The sequence below is a fragment of the Tamandua tetradactyla genome, chromosome 9, assembly GCF_023851605.1.
Source record: "Tamandua tetradactyla isolate mTamTet1 chromosome 9, mTamTet1.pri, whole genome shotgun sequence".
Taxonomy (NCBI): domain Eukaryota; kingdom Metazoa; phylum Chordata; class Mammalia; order Pilosa; family Myrmecophagidae; genus Tamandua; species Tamandua tetradactyla.
Genome location: NC_135335.1, coordinates 78,671,097 through 78,689,335, shown reverse-complemented (window position 1 = coordinate 78,689,335; position 18,239 = coordinate 78,671,097). Strand labels below are relative to the sequence as shown.

At 33.6% G+C, this 18,239-nt stretch overlaps 1 long non-coding RNA gene across 1 annotated transcript in view; it reads right to left on the bottom strand.

Moving 5' to 3' along the window:
• Positions 1 to 6,480: 6,480 nt before the first annotated feature.
• Positions 6,481 to 18,239, bottom strand: part of LOC143646168 (uncharacterized) — a 66,554-nt gene continuing 54,795 nt past the window's right edge. Inside the window, exon 4 of the long non-coding RNA XR_013157356.1 lies at positions 6,481 to 6,914. This is a non-coding gene — a long non-coding RNA (uncharacterized LOC143646168). The remainder of the gene's footprint in view (positions 6,915 to 18,239) is intronic.

Here is an 18,239-nt window from a genome sequence, read left to right as displayed (position 1 = left end):
CCTCCAAATCATAAAGCCCAGGAAAAAAATCTGTACTCATATGTAGCAATGAACTAGATATTGCATCACTGCAACTGGAGTATGCCAATGACTTCACAAGCAACAGCTTATATGTTTCACATTTTTAACATTGACCATTGATAATAAAGATTTTATTAGAAAAAAGGACGTAGGAACTGTCAAATCCTTCTGCCCTCTTTAAAACATTTAAAAACAAGTTCAACTGTGCAGTTTTCCTTCTATCTGTATTGCTTACCTCCACCCTCAGGGCCTAACCAGCTAAGGCAACTATGGGGGAATAGTAGGGTGCAGAAGACTGGAGAAGGTTTTGGCTTGGTTTAGAATTCTTCCTACTGGGCCTGGAGATTAGGTAGGCACAGAAGAAATACTCTGGAACAAGTCATGTTTGTTCTGAAAGAACTCTCCAATTAAAATTATTTTTTCCATCAATAAAAAAGATAAAAAAAGAAATACCCTAGTAATACTTGAGAGATAGAAAATAAATAACATATATGACTTGATCTGGTCTTAAATATGCATTTATCTCATTATTGTATAATGGTGATTTTTATGGCAATTCCTCTCAATTTTTCAACAATACTATTTGTTCTAGTTTGAAAGAATGCAATACACCAGAAACAGAACAGCTTTTATAAGGGGAAATTTACTAAATTGCAAGTTTATGGTTCTAAGGCTTTGAAAATGTCCACATTAAAGCAATCCTATAAAAAATGTCCAAATTAAGGCACCAACAAGAGGTTACCTTCAGTTAAGAAAGGCCCATGAAGTTCAGCCTCTCTCATGCTGGAAAAACACATGGGGAACATGGCAACATCTGCTAGCTTTCTCTTCAGGCTTCTTGTTTAATAAACCTCCCCCAGGGGCATATTCCTTCTTCATCTCCAAAGGTCTCTGGTTGCTTGGGCTCTGTGTCTCTTTCCAAAAATCTTTCCTCCTTTAAAGGACTCCAGTAAACTAATCAAAACCCACCTGGAATGGGTGGAGTCACATCTCCCTCTAATCAAAGGTTAATACCCACAATTGGGTGTACCACATCTCTATGGAGATAATCTAAAGAAGCTTCCAATCTACAGTACTGAATAAGGATTAAAAGAAAAGGCTGCCTCCACGAGATGGATCAGGATTAAAACATGGCTTTTCTAGGATGCATAACCTTTTCAAACTGTCACATCATTCTAAAATCAAATTTTAGGTTTCATTTGGTTTAGGTTGTCTGGTTTTACCAGACCAAAATGAAAATTATTAAACTTTAATTAAAATAACTTTGAATAAAAATTCCCTCTTTCCCACCCATATTTTTTTTTCTTTATAGAAATTTTGGTGTCTTAATTTGTAAGTAATCAGGACTAATATGACACAAAGATGATAAATTCCTTTTCCTTTTCCTTCCCTTCACTTTCCTTACGTTCCCCTTCCTTTTCTTTCCTTTTCATTTTTTGTTAAAATCTATCTACAGCATCTCTCCTATTCTTTCTTTTTCTCATCTCAACTTGAAAAGGCTAGACAATGTGGGGCAAGGCAATGGCGGCCCAGTGGCAGAGTTCTCACCTGCCATGCCAGAGACCCAGGTTCGATTTCCGGAGCCTGCCCATGCCAAAGAAAAAAGAAGACAGAAAAGGCCAGACCGTGTTCACATTTCCTCCTCTGGAAGGAAACCTTCTTTTAATTCAGCCATCCCTAGTTCTTGCTCCTATAACAAAGAAGTTTAAGGTTAGTGTTGAAAACAAATTCCAGCTCTGAAACAAACGAACTGTTCTTGGAAAACTACTTGATGTCTTTGTATTTCAGTTTCTGACCATGTCAGATAAGGACAGTAAAAGCATTTTAGACCTGCTGTAGAAATTAAATTGTGTTACATATCCAAGGCTCATAATATAGAGTTGAACACATGCTAAAAATACAGCATTACTCATTCTTACTTCTGACATTTGTAATTTTAGGAATGTTAATAGAAGTTCAAAGTGCATGGAAAATGTATTTATTAGTAATTTGGACAATTAGAACCCCATTACAACAGGTATAAAATATTTTATTTTGTATTTGTTCTGATAGAGTGATCATTATATTAGGTATTTGCTATAAGTGACCAGTTGGAAAAGTTTAGATTGAACTTGATAATTCATCTCTATTTTATCAAAAATGTTCCACTTTTGGTTCAAAATCTTTGCTGTGTATTTATTTATTCTATAGGGAAAATATAAACTTTCTTTTTTTTATTCTAACTTTTACATTTCTTCATATTTATTTTGCGCATTTCTATCAACTTCGGATTTCAAAATCCTTCATTCATGATTTTGAAAGTCAAACACTTTGTTCAGTTTTTCTTTTGCTATCATGATTTTTTTCATTAAATAGTGTTCTATGGAAAGAGACAACATTTGCTTTGAGAATCTAAATTTACTTTTGAGGGAGCTTGATAGCATCCTTTATTTTGCATTTGTTGTGAGTTATCAGAGATAACATCTGTCGGGGAAATATCTCACCTCCAAGATCAGAACACACACTCAGCCTCCATTGCATTATTTCATCTTTCAGTTCAAAGGGGAGTAAACATCTAAAAATACTGCTGAAATTGGAAACAGTTTTGAACTACTGAGATTTATTACATACACATGAAATCTAGCTTTCTCCTGGATTCCTTCCTAATTTGCCTGTGTGCCATCCAGCAGGGAAGAGCATTCACAAGTATTATGGCACCTGTTTGTAGTTGCAGCAAGCAGAGAATTAACATCTGCATGGAGGAGATTACACTCATGCATCATACTAATATTTTCCACGCACTTCTGTTATTGCTTCAAAAAATACCTCCCTATTGACATATTTCATGAAGGACCTAACAAATCTGCAGCAGAAAACCTTGAAACACTGCCAATACTGTTGAAAAGTAATCAATGGTTATATGATTATATCACCTTGCCACCATGCTTGCCTTTTTTTATTTTGTTTTTGCTCTTGACCAAGAGCCCCAAATGTTTCTAGAAAAAGAGTAAGAAGCCTGCCTACATATTATTTTTTAAAACACCTTATTATTTTCTATAAACTTTAAAACATCTCTGAAATTACAGAGCTATTTTATTCTGTTAGATTAAAAAGTGTCAGGCAGGCCAAGGTGGCTCAGCAGGCAGAGTTCCCAGGCTCGCTTCCCAGTGCCTGCCCATTCAAAAAGAAACACAAAAAACCAAACAGTGTTTGTATATATTAGGAAAAAATATATACCACTGTAGTTCACTGGGAAATAAGTGACATTTACCCTTGAGCCTTTCCATTAATAGCTTGTGGTTCCACACACCACTTAATAGTTTTTCAATTGCATTGTAGATTCTTCATCTAGAGCCAGTTTATTCTGGGGAATGTTTACCTTTGGGTGTATATATGTGAAAATAAATGGACCTCACGATAACCCTACTTTCCTGATTACTTTGATAACGCCTCTGTATTACTCATAAATTGTGTGCCCTGGAAGCCTTTGGCATCTTGGTGAAAAATAAACTCTTTGCTCTTCACTGGAAATTCAGAAGGGTGTTGTATACTCTTTCTTTTCAGGTAAAACCCCTTTTGCTAAGGGTCAAAAGTCTGAAGGAAGATAAGTGGATAATTGAACTAGACATATTCTAAACTTCATTTCCTGTCAAGTAGGTATAATTACATCTGCCCCATCTATGTGGGTTAAATTCACTTTGAATATCAAATACAAAATGGATTATGAACAGCTAATGATATTATTATTTGGTAACCACCTTTCATTGGGTCCTTATTAGGTGCGAGGGACTATGCTAATGCATTATACATACATTATCTCATGCAATTTTCACATCACTCTTAAAAGGTGAGTCCCATAATTATTCCTCTTCTACAGTGAAAGAAATAGAAATTCAGTGATGTTAAATTAATTTCCTTAAGCCATAAAGAAGGTAACTTAGCAAAGGCTAGATTCAATCCCAGGGAATTTAATGAAATTCTAGTACTTATTCTCTTGTCATATTTCTTGGCTTTTTACTTTCAAGCAATAATAACCATAAAAATTCTCATAGAGTACTTTCCCACATAGATGAAAGTGTTTCAAATTCTTAATTAAAAAAAAATTCTCAGTGGAATTCTTTAAATCCCATTATTATCCTCACATAATGATTTGCTGTATATCTTTTAAATTATTCAATTCATTGTATTGTTTTTGTTTATCAACATAATTAAAAGAGATAATAACTATAAATAAGGAGGAATATCAAATATAGATAGAAAATGTTTTATTTTCCGATTTATTTTATAGATGAGTTTGTTGGTTTAAGATTTTAAAAACAGTTCTTTACTAGTCAATTAATCAGCACTGTAAAATTTAAATTTAGAAACCAATTTCCATTAAATATATTAACTTATCATTCTCTACACCAGAAAGGAAAAGCCCCTAGGCTGTGAAAAAGAATTACTGATTCACCTATCATGCTAAGTTCACCTGATAGTGGGGATAATATTTTGACAATCAACTCTATCCAAAGGAATAGAGAATAGTTAAAATTTGAAATAAGATCCCTAAAATAAATTCCCATGAAATGAGAGAAGGATGCTCTCTTCTTTGGTATTTGCATGTCAGAAATGTCTCATAGGTCCTTCTCAAAGACAGAAAGAATTTACAATAAGTTCTTTCTTATTTTGTCTCTGTAATCTTTATTTTAGAAATAACAAGGTGAGGTGCTTTGGAGCACCAGAAAATCATGTTCTTAAAGTTAATCCATTCCTATAGGCATAAACCTATGAGGTTTTCATGAGGTTACTTCAGTTAAGGCATGGCACAGGGTGGGTCTAATCTTCCTACTGAAATGCTTCATGACAGAATAGAATTCAGACAAAGAGAACAGCCACAGAAGCAAGAAACTGAAGGGAATAAAAGAGAAGGGTGTGGCCTGCAGATACCACCATGTACCTTGCCATGTGACAGAGAAGTTAAGGCTCTCTGGCAGCCAGTACTCAGAAACAAAGCACCTCTTGATGAAGCCTAGATTTGAACCTTTTCACGACCTAAAAACTATAAATGTGTAAGTTAATAAATTCTCATTGTTAAAAGCCAAACTATTTCATGATATATTGCTTTTAACAGCCTAGCAAAGTACAACACATGGAGAAAACAAAATGTATTTTATAATATTTTCATTCTGGGATTTAAATTCAGTTCCTCCTGTCTTTTGATATCGATTCTGATTATCACCATGAATTCAGCTATTCTGACAAAATAATTTTTAAATTACAATCCAACAATCTGCTGAGCTCACTGCAAAATTACAATGCAAATTCCTTTATATGGTAATTGTTATAAAGTCAGTCCAGGTCCCTTCTGCTTTTTTTGTTTATCTGTTAGTTTTTATGGGCAAATAGGTCTTTGACACACTCTGCTGGCACAATCTATTCTATTCATCAAGGTAAAGTTAATAGCATTGCTTTTTTTATTTTTACTTTTTTTTAGGACAAAACAATTTTATTGAATAAGCATGAAATCAAGATGGCATAAGTCACTGGAAATCTTCTGGAATACAAGAACAGAATGAAGTCAAACCCATTTATAGCCAAGTAGTTATAACACCTATCATGCTAAATTCACCTGAGAGTGGGGGTAAATTTTTGACCATCACCTCTATCCAAAGGAATAGAGAACAGTTAAAATTTGAAATAAGACCCTTAAAACAAATTCCCTTGGAAATGAGAGAAGGGTACTCTCTTCTTTGGTGTTTGCATTTCAGAAATGTCTCATAGGTCCTTCTCAATGACAGAAAGAATTTACGATAAGTTCTTAGGAAAATAAAGCAAGAGGTTAGGTGGGAGATTTCTCCTTTTTTGCAACTGGGGGAGTTTTTATCTACATTTAACCTTGCAAAAGTCATCAACATGCTTATCATTTCAGCATTCCCCATAGATTTGGATCTCAACTATATTGGATAATGGATTCTAACAGGGACAAGTACTTAATGTCTGATCCCTGGATAAATTATATGCCAACGTTGAACAGGATTTCTATATTCTCAGATTATTCGGAATGGACCTGTACATAATGACCCAAAGGACATTGGCAGCATTTAGTGTGACCTTGCATCTATTAATCTCCTCTATCATTTTAAAATTTTTAGACAGCCACTACACAATGTTGGCTCATGCCAAGCTTGTGGTCTTCCAAAATCATCAGGTCTTCTTCACCAGACAATAGTGTTGCTTTTTAATGGAAGATAATTGATTCACAGTTAGTGCATCAGGAGCAACAGTCTGAACTGAATTAGAATTCAAGTGATTTTTTTCATTAAAGAAGCTATGAATTTTACAAAAATGAGAGCTGTTCTTTGAATTGGATAAATTACTGGAACTATAAAAGGAAGCTTTAAGACCTCATGCCAAGTAACATAATAATACTATTTGTCTTTGTTCTATGAATAAATACATTACAATGAAAGTCTCAAAATAAGAGTTCCAAATCGCATATATTACCAACAATCATTTACTCCTCATCAAATACTACCCCTATTCCCTCCATATGCATACATACGTATTCTCAGGGATGGATTTAAGGAAGGTCACAGACAAGTTAGACTATACTTGGATGAATGTTTCAGTGAATGGGGGTAGTATTCTGAGACTTACGAGAAGATATTTTAGGCATAGCTTATTCGTCTTGGTGGAGAAAATTTATAAATCAATTACCACTTCATTAAATTGTTTCAACTGGCAGGCCATCTTTTGTTTTCCTTTGATAACGATATTCTTCAGTAAGCCATAAAATTTTGAGAGCCATTTCTCAGAACCTTGAAGGGAAATGCTTTCAAACTTTTTTCAACAGGTTAAATTTGCATTATATAATCTTTAGACAGATTTTAGTGTGCTTTCCAAGAGTCAGTATTTTGAAAGACATTCATTTTCTGAAAGAGAACAAAAAGATTACTATGAATTTAGGAGGCATCAGGCCTATTATTAATGTCTTTCTGACTATATAAAATGAAACTAAACATTAACTTTTTTTTTTTCTTTTCATTGGCAGGCACCAGGAATCAAACCCAGTTCTCCAGCATGGCAGGTAAGAACTCTGCCTGCTGAGCCACTGTGGCACCATCCTAATTATTAATTTTTGATGTTCAGCAAACATTTTATAGTTTTCTCTGCAGCATCGTACAACTTTGGGCCCTGAAGGATCATAAAGAAGCAAGATGCTTGCATTAGAGTATAAAACAATGCGAATACATGATTCAATTAAAAAATAAAAGCATGATGAGAAGCAATGTTAACCAAGCTAACCATAAGTATAGGTTACGACCTTTACAAAGTTACAGAAAATAAATGGACAAATGTCACAGGAATGGGTCTTACAGCATTAACCAGAGTTAACACACAGTTAAATGGTGAGAATTCACACCAGGTTATACATTGCAATTTGCACAACATACATCTAGCTCCTAATCGATCAGTATGGCTAGAATCATGAGGGAAGATAGATGAAAGAAGGGAAGTAGGTAGGGAATGCCATGTTAAGGTGTTTAAACTCAGTACTAATAAGCAGTTAAACAGGGGAGCAGTATTATCAGACTTTTGTTCTTTGAAAAACGACGTGGATAGTGTTATTAGTGAAGGTGTTGGAGAGTAAAGATAGTGATTGTTCAGAACCCAGAGAATCTTCGTTAACATAAAATAAGGGCTTTTATCTTTAGGTAATTCTATATTTTACAGGGAACAAAGGAAAAAATCCCATAATATTTATAAAGTTCAATAAGTAGGATATGATGATTGATTGGCTATGGGAAGGAATAGACAAGGTGGAGTCACAGATGGGGCCACAGATTTTGAAACTTACGCAATTTAAAAATTCACATGGGTTGTACCTAATTTCCATGGGCGATAATGGTTGTTGTTGCTGTGTTTTTTTCTCATTCTTTGTTCTTTGTCTTCTTGTGGATGAATGTGTCAGGAATTGGGGTAGTTGTTTGGGGCAGGGATAGGTAATGAATTCAGACCAGTGCACACTAAGTTGTCTTACATATTTAATGTATACTGTCTCTAAAGGAGCAGGTTTAGTTGGTAGTGGGTGTGGATATGAAATTCAGAGGTGAGGTATGGCTCACAGGCAAACCTTTTAGGTGGATGAATGTAGATGAGATTGCCAAGGGAAGAAATGTGGTAACACATGAGAACTGATAGGGAAAAACTTAGACAAAACCAACATTTCAGAAGTAGGAAAAAAATAGTTGGTTGGGCCAGCAGTCAAACTACTTCTCCCTTAACAACTTCACTTTAGAGGCTGAAGACAAATAGTTGCTGGGATTGACCGTGGAAACAATTCATAGCAAAGAAACAAATGCAGAATTTTGTTGGGAGGTATGCCAATTTGAAAGGATTTATGTACCTTAAAGCCATATTTTAATCCTAACCAATCTTGTGGGAGTAACGGTTTCTTCTAATCCCTATTCAGTACTATAGCTTCGAAACTTGTTTAGGTTATCACCACAGAGATGTGACTCAATCAGTTGTAGGTATTAAGCTTGATTAGATGGGGGCATGTCTTCACCCATTCTAGGTGGGTCTTGATTAGTTTACTGGGATCTTATAAAAGAAGAGAGATTTTTTTTTTTGGAGAGAATGCCTTTTGAGAATGATGAGAAAGCCACCGCAGTGCCGAGCAGAGCCATGAGGCCAAGGGAACCACAGATCCACCAGCCAGCAACCTCTGGGGATTCTGAGAGAGCAGAGAAGGACGACAGAATGATGAGAGCCATGAAGCAGAATCCACCAGCCAGCAAACTTTGGAGATACAGGAGAATGCCCCTGGGGGAGCTTTATGAAGCAAGAGCCTGGAGAAGAAGCTAGCAGGTGATGCCATGTTCCCCATGTGCCCTTCCAGATGAGAGAGGAACCCTGACCGTGTTCACCATGTGCCTTTCCAGATAATAGAGAAAATCTGACTGTGTCTCCATTGCCTTTTCACTTGAGAGAGAAACCCTAAATTTCATCAGTCTTCTTGAACAAAGGTATCTTTCCCTGGATGCCTCAGATTGGACATTTCTATATACTTGTTTTAATTGGAACATTATCATGACCTTAGGACTGTAAACTAGCAACTTCTTTAATTCCCCTTCTTAAAAAGCCATTCCATATTTGGTGTATTGCATTCCAACAGTTAGCAAACTAGAACAGGAGGCTTTAAGAAAAGGCTGTACTATCATGATGATTTTTCTCGTGCTGGGAATTTCTCCCTGATCCCCATGTTGACTCTGAATAGAATGATTGAAGCTGCAAGATAGATTTTGTGGAAAAGGCTGTAGAAATCTCAGAGATGAAGCCTTCATATCTCGTAATCATGGAGTAAAGAGTCAGAGCCACACATCTCCAGTCTTCTAGTTATACTGAGACAATATAACACTTCTGTTTAAGCCACATTATAAAGTTGTCAACCACTTTAAGATAGATATATCTTATTTATTAGAAAGAGGAAAGAGTGGGAAAGACAAAGAAGGAAAATTCAAAGAGAAATGCAGTCAGAATGCTTTTAGTACCAACTTTATACCAAGAAGAATTTAAGAGAGTGCAACTTCAAAATTTTTATGTAAATTCAGGATAAACTAAAATTTAAATGATAAAAATTTTACTTATATCTCAAAATCTAGGAAAAAAACACGAATGAATGTAAATGTATGGTAGATAGTTCTATCAGTAAACATTTTTCAAATCAGTGTAAATATATCTTACACAGTCTAATTGTTTTAGAGTGAGAGATTTGTCTTAGTTTATGAGCGCTTCTATAAGTACAATATAAGGGCTGGCTTAAAACAACATTAATTGTCTTGCAGTTCTGGAAGGTGGAAGTCCAAAATCAAGATGTCAACGTGGGCATGGTTCTTTGAAGTCTATAGACAAGTAGACAATTATGTGTTTCTTGCTGTCTCCTGGCTTCTGTCAGTCGTTTGATTGCAGTCATATGGTATTCTCTTCTTCATCTGTGTCCAAAATCCTCCTCTTATAAGGACAGCATTCATATTGAATTAAGGGTCCACTCTCCTCCAACAGAAACTCATTTTAATTTCTTTAATTCCATCTATAACTACCTTATTTAGAAGTAAGTACACGTCCAAGGCTCTGCAGTTTAAAACATCAACATAACTTTTGGGGAATGTAATTCAATTCATAGCAGCATTAACAAGCAGATTTGTTTCCCCCCTTGTTTTTTTCTTTTGCATGGGCAGGCCCCGGGAATTGAACCTGGGTCTCCAGCATCATGGCAGGTGCGAATTCTACCATTGACCCACTGTCTCACCGCCAAAGCAGATTTGTTTATAAGACTAAAAACTGTTAACTTTTTTTTTTCAAATCACAAACAGGCCTTTTAAATTCAAAATGTACTACATGTGCAACATAAAAAACAAAATTATATAATATAGACAAATTTAAGTAAAATGGTTAAAATAACTGGCATTTTCACCACCTAATAGACATCGTTCGTATTTTGGTGACTAATTTTCTTCCTTTGTTTATCTAGTATTTAATATTTAGCAACACACAACAAAGTAGAGATAGTATATAGAAATAAATGGATTATGCACAATCACAAAAATTTACATAGAAATATTTTTAATGGTTAGCTCAGAGAACAGTGTATTAATTTTACAGTAACTTCTTTCACTAACTGTTTAATTTTGAAATATATCTTGTTTTGATTAATGTATTTTATAAATAAAAGTCTTCTTTTGGAACTAGAGCAGATTAAAAGGTAGGCAGATATATTTTAAAGCACATTAGACAACTTTAAACCATATAAGACTAAAAAAAAAAAAAAAAAAAAAAAAAGGCCTAGCTTGCAGCCCAAACAGAATTAAAGAATACTACCCTTGATTTCATGACAGCTACAAACAGATTATTGGGGAAGAGATGCTTCAGATTTGAAGCAAAAAAATTAGTTTGACTTGTATTTTCTTTATATTGCTTGAAACCATTTTAATTAAATGCAGATTTATGTTCCTAATAGAATTTTTTCTGTTTTCTTTGGGATTTCATTATAATTCATATGGCAGTGATTTTATTAATATTGTGGATTACCTAAAGGAATATGAAATATAACATGAGGTTGATTTAAGCATTTTCATAATTTGTACTTAGTTTACATTTTTAATTCAGAATCATATACAGTCATTTAATACATACATCTGTTTTTCCTATCTCTCCCACTTAGTTTGTCATGGTTGTGGGACAACAAATACAGATTCAAATTTTCAGTTCATACGATAATTTGATGCTCTACTTCTTAACACATATCTTAAGTAAATTGTCCTGCTCAATTAATATGAAAATTTTATTTACCTTTCTAAAAGTTGAGATACATAGTTAAAGCTTTAATTTCCCAAGACTATTGGCATTGTTTATTTTTGGAAAATGATATATTCTCAACTGTAAAACAGTTTTTGCGTGTCTCTTGTTTCTTTTTCCCTTTTGAATGATTGAGGTACATCTTTTTGACTCACTCAAAATAAGTAAATTAGAATCACTGTATTTTAATAATAATACCGTGTTTAATAATAACCGTGTCAATTTCTCTATCCCTTCTTTATGTATTATTTGCTTTTTTCTAACTTAATACAAATATTGACAGAAAGTTCCACTGCTTGAAGTTGTACAGGTTCTGTGAGTAAACAGAGAAATTATGAAGAACCATATGGCTTTTGAAATTTGAATTTTCCCTATTAAATACTATCAGAAATAGGACACAAGCTACTCCTTAAATTATTTAGAACAACCCATATACAAAAAAAAACTTTTTTTTCATGATAATCATCAGGTAAATAACAGGCGGAGAATAAAATTGTAAACTACATCATAATTATTAGGAATATTTCACTTCACCTATATATATATATTTTTTCTATGTACAGGACTGACATGTTAATAAAAAATGAGTAGACAAGCATTTGGAGAAACATCATTACAAGAATATTTAATTAAATAAACAAATTTTAATCTGTCAAAGTAGAACATCTGGTGACCGCTGCTTAAAAACCTTATGTATAATTAATGTCATCCCATGTCTAATACACCTCTTCAAGGTTTAAGACCATTTATTGTTGAAAGCTGTGGGGCTGCATAAGTGTGGTCTTTGTTATTTTTAAACCTGTGTTGACAGACACATAAAGCTTTCATTCACCATAACCACGTGTTAAAGTAGGCAACTGGACTTAACTGCTTAATGGAAGTACGGATCATTGTTACCGAGATCTCAAGGGCAATAAATAGGCAAAAAAAATAGCAGAAGGGATGCCGAAAGGGAAAAAACATATTTTAACAACAGCTGCCCAACATCTCCTGGACATCCATTTAAATGCTGCAGTTAAGCCAGCTTGTACTGTCTGTGCTCATCATGTTTCAGAGAGCCAAGAAAGGCTGTTCTTGTTTTAAGCCAAAAGCATTTCCTAATGGCTTGAAATCTATTTCTGAAATCTAAAGGCAATTTGAAGAATATTCCGAGAACTAAATTACAGAGAAGAGGGAATTATGCTTGAGTAGTAAAGGGCCTACACATATAAGGACATCTGAAAAAAAAATTGTTGCTGTAAGTGAAGAGACACGTTATGGCACTGGCTATGCCATTATTCACTGAATTTGCTCACTTTTTATTGTCACTAAATATTTACGCTAACTGTTGTCTCTACCACTAACTTCTTAAATACAAACTTAGAAAATACACCAATATTCTTTATGTTTTAGTTTACACATCTAAAAGATAATATTTTGAAACCAGACAGGCTGCAATATTTGTTCCAATTCCATTATATATATATTTCTCTATGATTTATAGAGTTACTTTTGATAGAGTACCTTCATGAGAATTGCCACTCTTATTGTTTTAGATAAGTTGTTAAAATGCAAATAATTGATTCATTTAATTACTAAATTATTAATTATATCAGCATTTAATTATAAAAGTATGAAATTCTCCTAAGCTTTGAACAAGTTATATATAGTCAGATAACAAAGTTTCCAGCAGTTCCTGTTTTTGATCTATACTGCATTTATTAGAAGAGTGTTGACTTTGGTAAAAAATTGCTTTCTGTGCTTAGCTCTATCTCATACAAAACACTCCTGTTGCACCAGGGCAGAAGGGTTCTGCTTATTCCTTCTACTTTAGGAATTCTTCTTTCACGTAGGTTATATTTTCAGAGGTAATCTTAAGTCACATCAGTATGCTCATAAATTAAACAGTTGTTTCAAAGATAATGGATTATACACTTTGTAATACATAAATACTTCACTATAAAATTGATTCACACAATGTTATGGCAAATACCAAATATGAACCATCTAACAAAATTATTTTAAACTTCTTGAATCCAATTTACTTAATCTTAAATATACCATGTTCTGATAATCATTGTTATCACTAGAAAGAATGCTGAGTTTGAATTGGAAATTTTCTTTCTAATAGCTCTGGGCTACCATCTGACCAAATCCTAGGTTTATTGGAAAGAACCATGGTCTGAAAAGGAGAAATCAGGGGGCTGTTTCCATCATGCATTCTTTTTCTTTCTAAACCAAAGGCAGGCTCTCTTGCTTGACTTGTATTCTTGCCTTCTTCCTTCCATGATTTATTTCTAGCTTGCTTGTTTCTACACTGAGGATGCAAAGATTAAAATGCAATCCTTGGGCGGGCCGCGGTGGCTCAGCGGGCGGGGTGCTTGCCTGCTATGCCGGAGGACCTCGGTTCGATTCCCGGCCCCAGCCCATGTAACAAAAACAGAAAAACAAAATACAATAAAACAAGAAAATGTTTAAAGATGTTTCCCTTTCTTCCTTCCTTCCTTCCTTCTATCCTTCCTTCCTTCTCTCTGTCTTTCCTTAAAAAAAAAAAAAAAAAAAAAAATGCAATCCTTTACTCAAGAATTAATTAACTGGGTAGTGAAATATACGAAAACATGAATTTACTGCAGCATGGAAGATGTATGCAGGAATGAATTAAATGTCCTGGGTGCAAAGACGAGAACTGTCTTTAAGTCTAAGGAGTTGGGGATGCTTCCCTGAAGAGGTGCTGTTTGAGGTGGACTTGAAGAAAGAACGTTATTTAAAGAAAAATTGAACTCTAAGAAGAGAATATGTGGTTTTCTGAAGCATTCTATCTTTCATTTCAAGGAAAAATAAACATTCAGTTAAGGGAAATAATTTCCTTACATTCAAAATAAGAAATACCTGTGAAAACATTAAAATTGCATTAAAATAATTGTTGCAATTTTCTAGTTCCAAACCAAATAAGAAAGATGGTATCCTGAATCCATTATATTTGAATCAGCTGTTCCTCTTGCCCTGAGCGTCAATAACTGGCTTTTAGTACTACTTTCGTAACCATGTTCATAAATTTAAATGACATGAAATTAAAATATGAAGTTTAGTTGACCTAATTTCCCCCTATTATTTCTATAATATTGTAATCCATATTTTTCATTATTTTCCCATTTTCCCAAATAGTTGGCTTACTTTTAAATTCTGCAAACTGATAAATACACCTATAAATCCGATAAAATTTTAATATGTGAAATCTTTGTTAAATGTGCCATTAATGCAAGCCAAAAATTTTCCTTTATAGGTAATAAAAAATGGATAATTGTAGCAAAACTTCAAACCACAGAAATATAGAAGAAAAAATTAATGCTACTTGTTAAATCTTGTCTCTTCTGAGATAAACTCATTTAAAATGGATATATATGTGTATATATAAAATGTCAGCTGCAGCCTGATTCACCACTAATTTAATAAAAAAATTCACAGGAAAAAAATGCATTATTAAATGATGACAGACACTAACACAATTTTCTACTAAGTGATCATTTTTTTTTCTTTCTTTCTTTTTTACATGGGCAGGTACTGGGAACCAAACCTGGCTCTCCGGCATGGCAGATGAGAACTCAGTGTGCTGAGCCACCATGGCTCACCTGATAATGGCATATGTTTAACCATAATTTCTCAGGTTCAGGCTCACGATCTCAGTCTAGGATTTATTTTAAGGACATTTTATAAAAACAATGACCAAAATAGTGCACATTACAATCAATTTATATTTGGACTTGCCGGGTTTTAAGAGTCTGAGATTCAACGTAAGACGCTTGTAATTAGGGACAAATGCTGAGAATATTGTTTATAGAGGAAGTCTATGGCTATGAATGACATACTTTTTATCTTCACAAACATTTTTCTGAAGATTTATTACTAACCACCTAACACATGCTCCACACTTGATTTTAATGAATTGTGATGTGTCAAAATGTATATATTATTTTTTATTTAATTATATAAAAAGAATCTCAATACCATCAACCTCACATTGAATAGTTTCTCACTGATTTCTTTGCAACATTCTGGCTTTTAAACTTTTTTATTGTATAGTATAGCATATACATAAATGTACAAAGCAAAGAAATAAAAAAGTAATAGTTTTCAAAGCCCTCTTCAACAAGTACAGGCCAGATCCCAGAGTTTGTCTTGGACTACCATACGATCCTTACAGATTTTTCTTTCTAGCTGCTCCAGAATACAGGAAGCTAAATGGCTTTATTCTTTTTAAAGAAAATGGAAACTTGAAAAATAATTAAAAATTTAGAAGTCAGTGACTAAGGTACAATATGGACACAGTGCTCCATAAATATTACTGTCCTAAACCTTCTTGCAAATTTCTGCTCTGGTTTGCACAGCGTAATTTGAGACTTTAAAAGGATTTTTTTTTCTTTTTACCTACATGTACAGTTTTTATTCGGTGTTCCTAAATTGTATCATTTCTTTAAAATTATTTTCTATATTCAGAGCTTGGAATTTTTCACTAAAAGTATGGCTTTTATATTTATTTAATACATACAATTCTGGTATACTGTATATGCATAGTAGCTTTCAGAGTTCCAAAGAAGAGTACGAAACAAAACAGTCATGAGCATCTTTATAATCAAAACAGTTTTGTTTTTGGGTAGGAGGATGAAGTTGAACATTGCTGAATTTTTCTAGTTTCCATGATTTAGCTTTCCTGTGAACTAAATTATTGTGACAAAGATATATGCTATGTGCTATTGTTATTGATACCTACCTTGCAACCAAAATTCACTGATAAACTTTTACTGTGCTTTTTTCCCACAAATTAAAATGTGTATGTTTTCTCTTCTCAAAACTGCCTTGAGGCTCAGTTTATTATTGTCCTTGACCAGAACATTCCAGAAAATAAATACTTGAATTTATCATTTTACCTCCTACCAGTATGTCTTAGGGACTTCATAGCTCCTTAGTGAATTGTGCATCATCCTTATTCTCTTAATCTCATGCCCAATGAACTACAGAATACCTTAATTCAGACAGCAATAGAGACTTTGTTTCTGGATGTATACATTAAAATAACTACAATCACCATAGTTACTATTTGTTGCATGATTTGCTATGCCAAATGTTGGTTTTATTTTTATTTGATGTAATGTTCAAATTTCCATGTCTCTGTAACATTACAAAATCAGTGAGACGAACGGCAATATGTAAAGATGGAGGAAGAAGGGAAGAAAGAATAATAAGCCTGTTTATACCAATTCTAATGTGACAGGCAACTGTCTAGCTTTTTTGAGTTTGTTAACATATTTAATACACACAACAGTTCTAGTACTTGAGTATTCCAATTTTTAAAATGCACATGCATATCTATATCTACATTGCAAAATTGAAATGGTAAATAGCTCTACTAACCAGCTTGATTTACTTTGAACTACTATTTTACCCAGAAAACTACAGAAAAGCAACAGAGGGCAACTGTGCCAGGCTGATATAACAACGGTCCTTTGCAAAGAGACCTCTGCCCCTGCTGGAAAAGAGAAACCATGATCAGAAAATCAAGCCAATGCCCCCAAATCTGCTTGTTTCACCAACTGGCTACAACCTTATACAAATATCCTGTTTGTTTGGTTTGCTGATCAATGGACTATGAGCCAGGGACATCCTGCTGCAAGCAGCTCAGGTTCCCATTGCAGTTCACACAGCTCATGTCTCCCTCACCCCTCCTCATTCCCCCACATCCTCCTTGTGTCTCAAGAAGCCACAGAAGCTGCCTCCCTAAACCCGGTCTTTTGAGCAGAAACTCCTTTTGGTGTGCTCTGCTTTAGCTCAATAACTTCTTCTGCACTTTAATTTTTAAGAAAGTTTCATTCTATTTTCAGTGTAACAATATACTATCTAGCTATCCATCTACCTGTCATTCAACACAACCAGCAGCTGTTATAAACCTAATAAGTATTTGATAAATTATTATTATAAAGAGATGTTTTAATAATACAGAGATGCTTCTGGCTGTTGAAAATTAGGAACAGGTTTTTAAATAATGCTATTATATTAAGCTTAGAATGTCATCCCTCTCTTAACTTAAAGATGCAAAGTGATTTAAATAACTATATATTTGACATATTTAGTCCACAAATTAAAAATATATGTATATAAGCATATACGAGATAATATAAAAGTCTTCAAATGTATCACATATAAATTTTCATACAAAGAATGTTTAAGTGGAGTTTGGAATAATAGTTTTTATGTAATGGGTACAAATAAATAAGATTCATTAGATTTTGAACATAAAATTGTGCTAAATTTAATAATAAAAATATTCTATTATTTTATTCACTTATTTAACTACTGAGAATTTTATTTCTTGAAAGGATTGAAATAAATGAAAGCTCTACTCCAATTCTAAGTGAGGAAAGATTGAAAAAAATCTGGATAGATTGATTTTTTCTTTTAATGTTAACATAGAATTTTGAAATTAATTATAAGAAAATTTTCAAAATATAATGTTTTTATTAATATCCTTACATAAAAATCACCCATAAACATTGTAGTTTATAACCTTAGGTGATTACTTTTTAAATTTTTATTGACAAAACAAAACAACATATGAGCCCGAACATTCTTAACATGCGAACGTTCCACCCTTGGTGTATAGTCAATAGCTCACAATATCATCACATAGTTGTATACTCATCACCATGATCATTTCTTAGAACATTTGCATCACTCCAGAAAAAGAAATAAAAAATAGAAACTCATACATACCATACCCCTTAGCGCTCCCTCTCATTAACCAGTAGTATTTCCATCTACCCAGTTTGTTCCCCTTATTTATTTTTTATCTATATTTTTTACTCATCTGTCCATACTATAGATAAAAGGGGCATCAGACACACAAGGTTTTCGCAATCACACAGTCA